Raw genomic sequence first — 11,368 nt, forward strand, 5'->3', positions numbered from 1 at the left:
TTGCCCTGCAGTGGGCGTAACCAGGCTGATGATGATGTTTTCTTGCCACCTCATGCAATACTCCAACTGGAGCCTATGAGCTATGTGTATAATAAATAAGTAAATTCCTAAAGCATGCAACAAACCATGCAGCATAGCATTTAAATGTTGCCAGTTTATAATGCTTCTCGAGTGCAGCGCATCATGGAGCTTAAGGCTGATCTCTTCAGATGTAAAAAAAATTGCAGGTTATGAAAATGTGGTCCTACAAACTGCTGGTTACGCATGTCAGTCAGCCTGCTGCAGTGGTCACAAGTGGGAATGTAACCAAAAAGCTGGGCGTGCTCGGCCATTTTGCATACGGCACAGGATAAAGCTTCACCTCTGCTGTTGCTTCTCTAATAATAATGGCCTCCGAGTATACATGCCGAGTTATGCTTCTGGGGACACTTATTAGTTAACCTTATCAGGTAATACCATTAGACTTATGGGTGCTATAATGTTGCAGTGCCTGCAGGATGGCCAGCATTACAATACACATTAAAATTATTGTACAAGTCATGCAATGGTGTCGGGATTGGCCCACCAAGTGACAACCTTTAATTACACTATACCTGGGATCAGCCCAGCTCACTCAGTCAGTGAGACATCCATGCATAAGGGGAGGAGTATGGCAAATAGAGGGTGTTCGATTAATCTTTCTCACATAGATAGCTCATACATATAATCTTTCTTAAATTGGATGCTTTGTTGCTCAAAGTGAAGTTACTTATGGGCATAATGTCAGCATTTCGATCCTATTTATGCTTAACGAAAGTTGCTTTGTTTAGTGTCACTTTTTATATTGTTTCGCTTGTGATTCTAAGCTCACTTGTTTTATAGCTGCTATGGGTATGGCTGGACCTGGAGAAGAAGTGTAAGCAGACCATGCTATGTTGCTGATCTGCGCTGATCTCCACATCCAAGTTGGTCCCGCGACAGTTGGGCACCATTGTGCCTTGCTTCCTTGACAAGGTGATATAATATGGTGAGCTTGTACTTCAATATCGGTATTGAAAATTATGTTAAGGAAAAAAGACAAGGATTGGTCTTTATGATATATACGCTCATGTTCTTTCTTTAAGGTGTTCTTTTGGCACTGTTCTGCATGGACATATTTTTAGAGAATTATAACTCCTTTATTGCAAAGTGCCATGGCGCTAGCTTATGCGTTAAACTAGCACTCTTTCACCAAAAAAAGCCTTATTTAGCACACAATTCACAAGGAAAGAAAGGAGGCAACCTGACAGACTGCTACTAACAGTTCAGTATTATTGCTCGCACAGTGATATTGTGCAAAAGGTGAAAGGGGGAGAATAGATCTGAATACATGCTGTTCGCACGGAAACGAAAAGGACGCATCACATGGTGAGCGTGACACTTGTTTTACAATGATAAGAAGCAGTCTCACTGTCTAGTAATTCTCTGCATGGGGAGCTAGTGCTAGGTTCCTCGTCATACATATAAGAAAAGCATCAGATATCTCTCCAGCGCTTTTGTCTTTATATTTTGTCACGATCAAGCAGCTTTCAAACATAGGTGCATGTGCGCCGAGAGCAGTGCACTACCACTGCTAACTGACCCGCGCATCAAGTTTGCTTCGTCACGCTGCCAGTCATTTATACATTGGTCGGTTTATCCGATGTAGCCTCTGCTGTACGAAATGGTATGTGATAGACACTGCACCTCTGTACTGTACAAGCTTTGTTACATGAGTTTTTTCAGAGATAGTGATGCAGGCCTTTTCATTATTTACATGCCTACACAACAAACCAAGCATTATCTGTGCTTAGAAAGAATTGTAGGAAAATCCAGCATGAGGCAACTGTTCTCGGCACGAAACAAACTTGATTCGTTGGTTTTCGTTCATTGGTGCGATCACACTAAGGCAGACAAGCTTGTAGGCTGTGCTTCTGCAATTTGTACAGCACACTGACAGCACTGATGTGGGCCTCATCTGTGGGCTGACTGATGGCACCTTCTACGACGCAGACCACTTGTGTTGGGCGAGGCACCAATGTTGACGTTTGTTCCCTTGTGCAAAACAGCAGTCCTAGGTTTCGAGTAGTTGTAGGAAGACAAGGTAAACATAACTTCCATGGCTTGAGTGGGCTCATTTCTCTTGGGGCATCTAGCTTTTTTTCTTGCAACTGTGCAGAGGTGCTTCCCTAGAGTCGGCGTGAAAATGGCATGGAGTTGTGCATTCGGGAACTCCTGAACAATGATCTGCTGTAGTTAGGGCTTTGCGAAAATGCACTGTCTACCAATTGGTAGAAGGTGCATTATTCAGCCACTGATTTCCTGTTGGCATGCTTGCACTCATGCTGTCAGTAATTTCCTGGCTTGCCGAATTATCTTGAGGCCCCACGCTGATGATGCTACCGATGTCTTCATGTGCAGACTTTTCAGGATGAGGTTTTTTGCTTTGCAAATCTTGTTGAAAGGTAGGTGGTGCTTACAGGTAGCTATTCTAGATATTAGTGAAATGAATTGGCCCATCTTGCTTCGTCAAACATCGTCACGCCGACATCAGTTGCACAAACAAAAAACCTGGCCTACTCGCAGCGTCGTGCACGAAGAAACAAACAAATCAGCTGCTGGATTGTCTTAACATGGCATACTAAGCTGAGACCGGAACTGCTGTAGCTACAAACCAGGCAGAAACGATGATGATGAGCAGGGATTTGCAGTAGCACCACTTCGTGGGGCAGCAAGGTGGCTCCGTTCAAAACAAAAATGGCGTTCAGCAAGTAGAACCATGCAACGGTCAGAGTCGGTGCATGGTGCTCTCGATCAAGTTGGCTCAAGGAGTGTCCGAAAAATCAGACAAGAGGTTGCAAGGCGTCCGAACTTTCGGAAGTTGTTATACATTATGGTCCATGGGGAGAATGGTGGTGCCGTGAAGCAGACCGAGTAATCATGTTCGAATTTTCGGAGTCCGGAAAATCAGTCGGTGACTGTACCTATACCTATGTGTCTATGTATACCTAGGTGCAACAGTGTTTGCTATGATCTGTGCAAGAATTGCTGTTGCCCGTAGATGCCCAACATGTCAGGTGTCAAATTGTAAAATACCTTGCAAAAGTGATCTACGGAAAAATAACGCTTCTGCTATATTTCGCTTTTACAAGAAATTTTGCGGCTGCTGGCACCTACCTTAAAAGGCTTTATATGGTCTTCGCATGGCCAGGGCCTTCTACTTTTGTGAGTTTGCTTATCTCGAAATATACTCCGGTTTTTATAACTTCAAGTTGGCGGGATCCCTAGTCTCCTTTAACATGTACCCAATAGACCTAACATAGGGGTTTTGGCATTTCTCTGCCATCTAAATGCAGCCATTGTGGCCGGGATTCAATCCCATGCCCTCTGCCTGAGCAGCGCAATGTCAAAGCCAGTACACTACGGTATTTTGCTGGCAGAAGGGTTTAGTTTCTGAATAATTTATTATCTCAACCTGTCGGTGTTGTTTTTAAAGGTATTTCTTGTTTGTATTCTGTTGCTTCAATACTAGTAATTATTGTAAATCAAACGATGTGTCCATCTTTTTCCTATAACACTTGCTTCAATCGCCTGCTAATTATGACAGCTTATTCTCCCACAGTAATCCATGTTCCCTTGAAACATAGGCATTGCATGAAACCACATATTTTTCAATAAGATTTATTCATTATCTCCTATGACCGGAATGCTGAACCTTTCTTATCTGTGGGAACATAGGCAAATTTGCCTATGTGCCAACCTGTTGCATGAGTCAAGATAAATTATTGGCTTTACTTTTTCAGGTGCCCTGCTCGCTCTCACCCAAGCAACCCACTCCAGCGGTCTTCTCTCGGCAGACTGGATGCATCGAAATACCGTTAGAAGGTCCAATAAACAGTGCTTGGGACATTTATGACATGCTTTTACTTAAGCCGGAGGACTTCAGGCTTAATGAAAGCTCAAGTGGGTGTACAGAAATACCTACGTAAAATATACTTGTCTTTTTCACTTACAAGTACATTCCAATACTTTGCCTGACATTTTTCACCCCAAAATTACGCTTTACTGTGGATTTGTCAACAAACCATTACAGCAAAAAGGACGAGTACAAGTGATCGAACATATACTAAACTTGCAAGAATTACATTTGCATACTTGTAGTAAATAGGAAAATGAGGTACAGTCTTCTTCAGGGTGCATTTTCTTGTAGGTCATACATAGAGAACGTACTCGTGGGTCATACAAAACTTGTTCATGATGTATCACATCAGTGTTGGTAGTGCTAATCAATTTATGCCGAAAATTGTGTTCATCTTCGTATCAAGCAATGTACCAGGCAAACCTACATGTGAAAGTGGCATTCTTGTTGCAAACATAATGCAGATCTACTTCTCTTCAATGCTGATCGCAAATACACAAGTGTACAAAATAGGTTTAAAGAGTAAATTATATTAAGCAACATCAATCCATTCTGAAAGGACCTGGTATGAATGTAGTAAAATATAGGTCTGAACAGGGGCAAACAGGTCTGGGTTAGATAGGACGGGATTAAACAGGTCAGGATTGAACAGGATTTAAACGGGTCAGGATTAAACAGGATTTAAACGGGTCAGGTTTAAACAGGATTTAAACGGGTCAGGTTTAAACAGGAATAAACAGGATTTAAACAGGTCAGGACTGAACAGGATCAAACGGGGTCCCGTTCCATAACCCTATTTGATGAAACCCGTTTGAAAACAAATAGGATTTTTTAGTAGGGATGTGCATGCTTAAAACGCGTTTTGGCACAAATCCATGTGCGGGTGCTAAAAAGAGCAGCATCGGCATGCTTTTCACGTCGTTTGGTAGAAATCCACGTGCGCGTTTCTGCCAAAAGCACCATTTGCATGCATATCGTGTGGTTTTGCAGAAAACTGCGTCCGCGTCTACCAAAAGATGCATGTGCATGCTTAAAACACGTTTTGGCACAAATCCATGTGCGGGTGCTAAAAAGAGCAGCATCGGCATGCTTTTCCGTCGTTTGGTAGAAATCCACGTGCGCGTTCTGCCAAAAGCACCATTTGCATGCATATCTTGTGGTTTTGCAGAAAACTGCGTCCCCGTCTACCAAAAGATGCATGTGCATGCTTAACACGCCGTTTTGGCACAAATCCATGTGCGGGTGCTAAAAGAGCAGCATCGGCATGCTTTTCACATCGTTTGGCAGAAATCCACGTGCGCGTTCTGCCAAAAGCACCATTTGCATGCATATGGTGTGGTTTTGCAGAAAACTGCGTCCGAGTCTACCAAAAGATGCATGTGCATGCTTAAAACGCGTTTTGGCACAAATCTATGTGTGGGTGCTAAAAGAGCAGCATCGGCATGCTTTTCACGTCGTTTGGTAGAAATCCACGTGCGCGTTCTGCCAAAAGTACCATTTGCATGCATAATCGTGTGGTTTAGCAGAAAACTGCGTCCGCGTCTACGAAAAGATGGCATGTGCATGCTTAAAACGCGTTTTGGCACAAATCCATGTGCGGGTGCTAAAAAGAGCAGCATCGGCATGCTTTTCACGTCGTTTGGTAGAAATCCACGTGCGCCTTCTGCAAAAGCACCATTTGCATGCATATCGTGTGGTTTTGCAGAAACTGCGTCCGCGTCTACCAAAAGATGCATGTGCATGCTTAAAACGCGTTTTGGCACAAATCCATGTGCGGGTGCTAAAAAGAGCAGCATCGGCATGCTTTTCACGTCGTTTGGTAGAAATCCACGTGCGCGTTCTGCCAAAAGCACCATTTGCATGCATATCGTGTGGTTTTGCAGAAAACTGCGTCCGCGTCTACCAAAAGATGCATGTGCATGCTTAAAACGCGTTTTGGCACAAATCCATGTGCGGGTGCTAAAAAGAGCAGCATCAGCATGCTTTTCACGTCGTTTGGTAGAAATCCACGTGCGCGTTCTGCCAAAAGCACCATTTGCATGCATATCGTGTGGTTTTGCAGAAAACCTGCGTCCGCGTCTACCAAAAGATGCATGTGCATGCTTAAAACACGTTTGGCACAAATCCATGTGCGGGTGCTAAAAAGAGCAGGCATCGGCATGCTTTTCACGTCGTTTGGTAGAAATCCACGTGCGCGTTCTGCCAAAAGCACCATTTGCATGCATATCTTGTGGTTTTGCTGAAAACTGCGTCCCCGTCTACCAAAAGATGCATGTGCATGCTTAACACGCGTTTTTGCACAAATCCATGTGCGGGTGCTAAAAAGAGCAGCATCGGCATGCTTTTCACATCGTTTGGTAGAAATGCACGTGCGCGTTCTGCCAAAAGCACCATTTGCATGCATATGGTGTGGTTTTGCAGAAAACTGCGTCCGCGTCTACCAAAAGATGCATGTGCATGCTTAAAACGCGTTTTGGCACAAATCCATGTGTGGGTGCTAAAAAGAGCAGCATCGGCATGCTTTTCACGTCGTTTGGTAGAAATCTACGTGCGCGTTCTGCCAAAAGTACCATTTGCATGCATTCGTGTGGTTTAGCAGAAAACTGCGTCCGCGTCCTACCAAAAGATGCATGTGCATGCTTAAAACGCGTTTTGGCACAAATCCATGTGCGGGTGCTAAAAAGAGCAGCATCGGCATGCTTTTCACGTCGTTTGGTAGAAATCCACGTGCGCCTTCTGCCAAAAGCACCATTTGCATGCATATCGTGTGGTTTTGCAGAAAACTGCGTCCGCGTCTACAAAAGATGCATGTGCATGCTTAAAACGCGTTTTGGCACAAATCCATGTGCGGGTGCTAAAAAGACCAGCATCGGCATGCTTTTCACATCGTTTGGTAGAAATCCACTTACGCGTTCTGCCAAAAGCACCATTTGCATGCATATCGTGTGGTTTGCAGAAAACTGCGTCCGCGTCTTCCAAAAGATGCATGTGCATGCTTAAAACGCGTTTTGGCACAAATCCATGTGCGGGTGCTAAAAAGAGCAGCATCGGCATGCTTTTCACGTCGTTTGGTAGAAATCCACGTGCGCGTTCTGCCAAAAGCACCATTTGCATGCATATCGTGTGGTTTTGCAGAAAACTGCGTCCGCGTCTACCAAAAGATGCATGTGCATGCTTAAAACGCGTTTTGGCACAAATCCATGTGCGGGTGCTAAAAAGAGCAGCATCGGCATGCTTTTCCACGTCGTTTGGTAGAAATCCACGAGCGCGTTCTGCCAAAAGCACCATTTGCATGCATATCGTGTGGTTTTGCAGAAACTGCGTCCGCGTCTACCAAAAGATGCATGTGCATGCTTAACACGCGTTTTGGCACAAATCCATGTGCGGGTGCTAAAAGAGCAGCATCGGCATGCTTTTCACGTCGTTTGGTAGAAATCCACGTGCGCCTTCTGCCAAAAGCACCATTTGCATGCATATCGTGTGGTTTTGCAGAAAACTGCGTAAGCGTCTACCAAAAGATGCATGTGCATGCTTAAAACGCGTTTTGGCACAAATCCATGTGCGGGTGCTAAAAAGAGCAGCATCGGCATGCTTTTCACGTCGTTTGGTAGAAATCCACGTGCGCGTTCTGCCAAAAGCACCATTCGCGTGCATATCGTGCGGTTTTGCAGAAAACTGCGTCCGCGTCTACCAAAAGATGCATGTGCATGCTTAAAACGCGTTTTGGCACAAATCCATGTGCGGGTGCTAAAAAGAGCAGCATCGGCATGCTTTTCACGTCGTTTGGTAGAAATCCACGTGGCGTTCTGCCAAAAGCACCATTTGCATGCATATCGTGTGGGTTTGCAGAAAACTGCGTCCGCGTCTACCAAAAGATGCATGTGCATGCTTAACACGCGTTTTGGCACAAATCCATGTGCGGGTGCTAAAAAGAGCAGCATCGGCATGCTTTTCACGTCGTTTGGTAGAAATCCACGTGCGCGTTCTGCCAAAAGCACCATTTGCATGCATATCGTGTGGTTTTGCAGAAAACTGCGTCCCGCGTCTACCAAAAGATGCATGTGCATGCTTAACACGCGTTTTGGCACAAATCCATGTGCGGGTGCTAAAAAGAGCAGCATCGGCATGCTTTTCACGTCGTTTGGTAGAAATCCACGTGCGCGTTCTGCCAAAAGCACCATTTGCATGCATATCGTGTGGTTTTGCAGAAAACTGCGTCGCGTCTACGAAAGGATGCATGTGCATGCTTAAAAACGCGTTTTGGCACAAATCCATGTGCGGGTGCTAAAAAGAGCAGCATCGGCATGCTTTTCACGTCGTTTGGTAGAAATCCACGTGCGCGTTCTGCCATAAGCACCATTTGCATGCATATCGTGTGGTTTTGCCGAAAACTGCGTCCGCGTCTACCAAAAGATGCATGTGCATGCTTAAAACGCGTTTTGGCACAAATCCATGTGCGGGTGCTAAAAAGAGCAGCATCGGCATGCTTTTCACGTCGTTTGTAGAAATCCACGTGCGCGTTCTGCCAAAAGCACCATTTGCATGCATATCGTGTGGTTTTGCAGAAAACTGCGTCCGCGTCTACGAAGGATGCATGTGCATGCTTAAAACGCGTTTTGGCACAAATCCATGTGCGGGTGCTAAAAAGAGCGCATCGGCATGCTTTTCACGTCGTTTGGTAGAAATCCACGTGCGCGTTCTGCCAAAAGCACCATTTGCATGCATATCTTGTGGTTTTGCTGAAAACTGCGTCCCCGTCTACCAAAAGATGCATGTGCATGCTTAACACGCGTTTTGGCACAAATCCATGTGCGGGTGCTAAAAAGAGCAGCATCGGCATGCTTTTCCACATCGTTTGGTAGAAATGCACGTGCGCGTTCTGCCAAAAGCACCATTTGCATGCATATCGTGTGGTTTTGCCGAAAACTGCGTCCGCGTCTACCAAAAGATGCATGTGCATGCTTAAAACGCGTTTTGGCACAAATCCATGTGCGGGTGCTAAAAAGAGCAGCATCGGCATGCTTTTCACGTCGTTTGGTAGAAATCCACGTGCGCGTTCTGCCAAAAGCACCATTTGCATGCATATCGTGTGGTTTTGCAGAAAACTGCGTCCGCGTCTACCAAAAGATGCATGTGCATGCTTAAAACGCGTTTTGGCACAAATCCATGTGCGGGTGCTAAAAAGAGCAGCATCGGCATGCTTTTCACGTCGTTTGGTAGAAATCCACGTGCGCGTTCTGCCAAAAGCACCATTTGCATGCATATCGTGTGGTTTTGCAGAAAACTGCGTCCGCGTCTACCAAAAGATGCATGTGCATGCTTAACACGCGTTTTGGCACAAATCCATGTGCGGGTGCTAAAAAGAGCAGCATCGGCATGCTTTTCACGTCGTTTGGTAGAAATCCACGTGCGCGTTCTGCCAAAAGCACCATTTGCATGCATATCGTGTGGTTTTGCAGAAAACTGCGTCCGCGTCTACGAGAGGATGCATGTGCATGCTTAAAACGCGTTTTGGCACAAATCCATGTGCGGGTGCTAAAAAGAGCAGCATCGGCATGCTTTTCACGTCGTTTGGTAGAAATCCACGTGCGCGTTCTGCCATAAGCACCATTTGCATGCATATCGTGTGGTTTTGCCGAAAACTGCGTCCGCGTCTACCAAAAGATGCATGTGCATGCTTAAAACGCGTTTTGGCACAAATCCATGTGCGGGTGCTAAAAAGAGCAGCATCGGCATGCTTTTCACGTCGTTTGGTAGAAATCCACGTGCGCGTTCTGTCAAAAGCACCATTTGCATGCATATCGTGTGGTTTTGCAGAAAACTGCGTCCGCGTCTACCAAAAGATGCATGTGCATGCTTAAAACACGTTTTGGCACAAATCCATGTGCGGGTGCTAAAAAGAGCAGCATCGGCATGCTTTTCACGTCGTTTGGTAGAAATCCACGTGCGCGTTCTGCCAAAAGCACCATTTGCATGCATATCTTGTGGTTTTGCAGAAAACTGCGTCCCCGTCTACCAAAAGATGCATGTGCATGCTTAACACGCGTTTTGGCACAAATCCATGTGCGGGTGCTAAAAAGAGCAGCATCGGCATGCTTTTCACATCGTTTGGTAGAAATCCACGTGCGCGTTCTGCCAAAAGCACCATTTGCATGCATATGGTGTGGTTTTGCAGAAAACTGCGTCCGCGTCTACCAAAAGATGCATGTGCATGCTTAAAACGCGTTTTGGCACAAATCCATGTGCGGGTGCTAAAAAGAGCAGCATCGGCATGCTTTTCACGTCGTTTGGTAGAAATCCACGTGCGCGTTCTGCCAAAAGCACCATTTGCATGCATATCGTGTGGTTTTGCAGAAAACTGCGTCCGCGTCTACCAAAAGATGCATGTGCATGCTTAAAACGCGTTTTGGCACAAATCCATGTGCGGGTGCTAAAAAGAGCAGCATCGGCATGCTTTTCACGTCGTTTGGTAGAAATCCACGTGCGCGTTCTGCCAAAAGCACCATTTGCATGCATATCGTGTGGTTTTGCAGAAAACTGCGTCCGCGTCTACCAAAAGATGCATGTGCATGCTTAAAACGCGTTTTGGCACAAATCCATGTGCGGGTGCTAAAAAGAGCAGCATCGGCATGCTTTTCACGTCGTTTGGTAGAAATCCACGTGCGCGTTCTGCCAAAAGCACCATTTGCATGCATATCGTGTGGTTTTGCAGAAAACTGCGTCCGCGTCTACCAAAAGATGCATGTGCATGCTTAAAACGCGTTTTGGCACAAATCCATGTGCGGGTGCTAAAAAGAGCAGCATCGGCATGCTTTTCACGTCGTTTGGTAGAAATCCACGTGCGCGTTCTGCCAAAAGCACCATTTGCATGCATATCGTGTGGTTTTGCAGAAAACTGCGTCCGCGTCTACCAAAAGATGCATGTGCATGCTTAAAACGCGTTTTGGCACAAATCCATGTGCGGGTGCTAAAAAGAGCAGCATCGGCATGCTTTTCACGTCGTTTGGTAGAAATCCACGTGCGCGTTCTGCCAAAAGCACCATTTGCATGCATATCGTGTGGTTTTGCAGAAAACTGCGTCCGCGTCTACCAAAAGATGCATGTGCATGCTTAAAACGCGTTTTGGCACAAATCCATGTGCGGGTGCTAAAAAGAGCAGCATCGGCATGCTTTTCACGTCGTTTGGTAGAAATCCACGTGCGCGTTCTGCCAAAAGCACCATTTGCATGCATATCGTGTGGTTTTGCAGAAAACTGCGTCCGCGTCTACCAAAAGATGCATGTGCATGCTTAAAACGCGTTTTGGCACAAATCCATGTGCGGGTGCTAAAAAGAGCAGCATCGGCATGCTTTTCACGTCGTTTGGTAGAAATCCACGTGCGCGTTCTGCCAAAAGCACCATTTGCATGCATATCGTGTGGTTTTGCAGAAAACTGCGTCCGCGTCTACCAAA

At 45.7% G+C, this 11,368-nt stretch overlaps 1 long non-coding RNA gene across 1 annotated transcript; it reads left to right on the forward strand.

Moving 5' to 3' along the window:
* Positions 1-869: 869 nt before the first annotated feature.
* LOC142569092 (uncharacterized) lies at positions 870-3,910 on the forward strand. Its single transcript, XR_012825645.1, has 2 exons — positions 870-1,006; positions 3,801-3,910. It is a non-coding gene; the product is annotated as an uncharacterized LOC142569092 (long non-coding RNA).
* The last annotated feature ends 7,458 nt before the right edge of the window (positions 3,911-11,368 follow it).

Source organism: Dermacentor variabilis, unplaced genomic scaffold, assembly GCF_050947875.1.
Source record: "Dermacentor variabilis isolate Ectoservices unplaced genomic scaffold, ASM5094787v1 scaffold_81, whole genome shotgun sequence".
Taxonomy (NCBI): Eukaryota; Metazoa; Arthropoda; class Arachnida; order Ixodida; family Ixodidae; genus Dermacentor; species Dermacentor variabilis.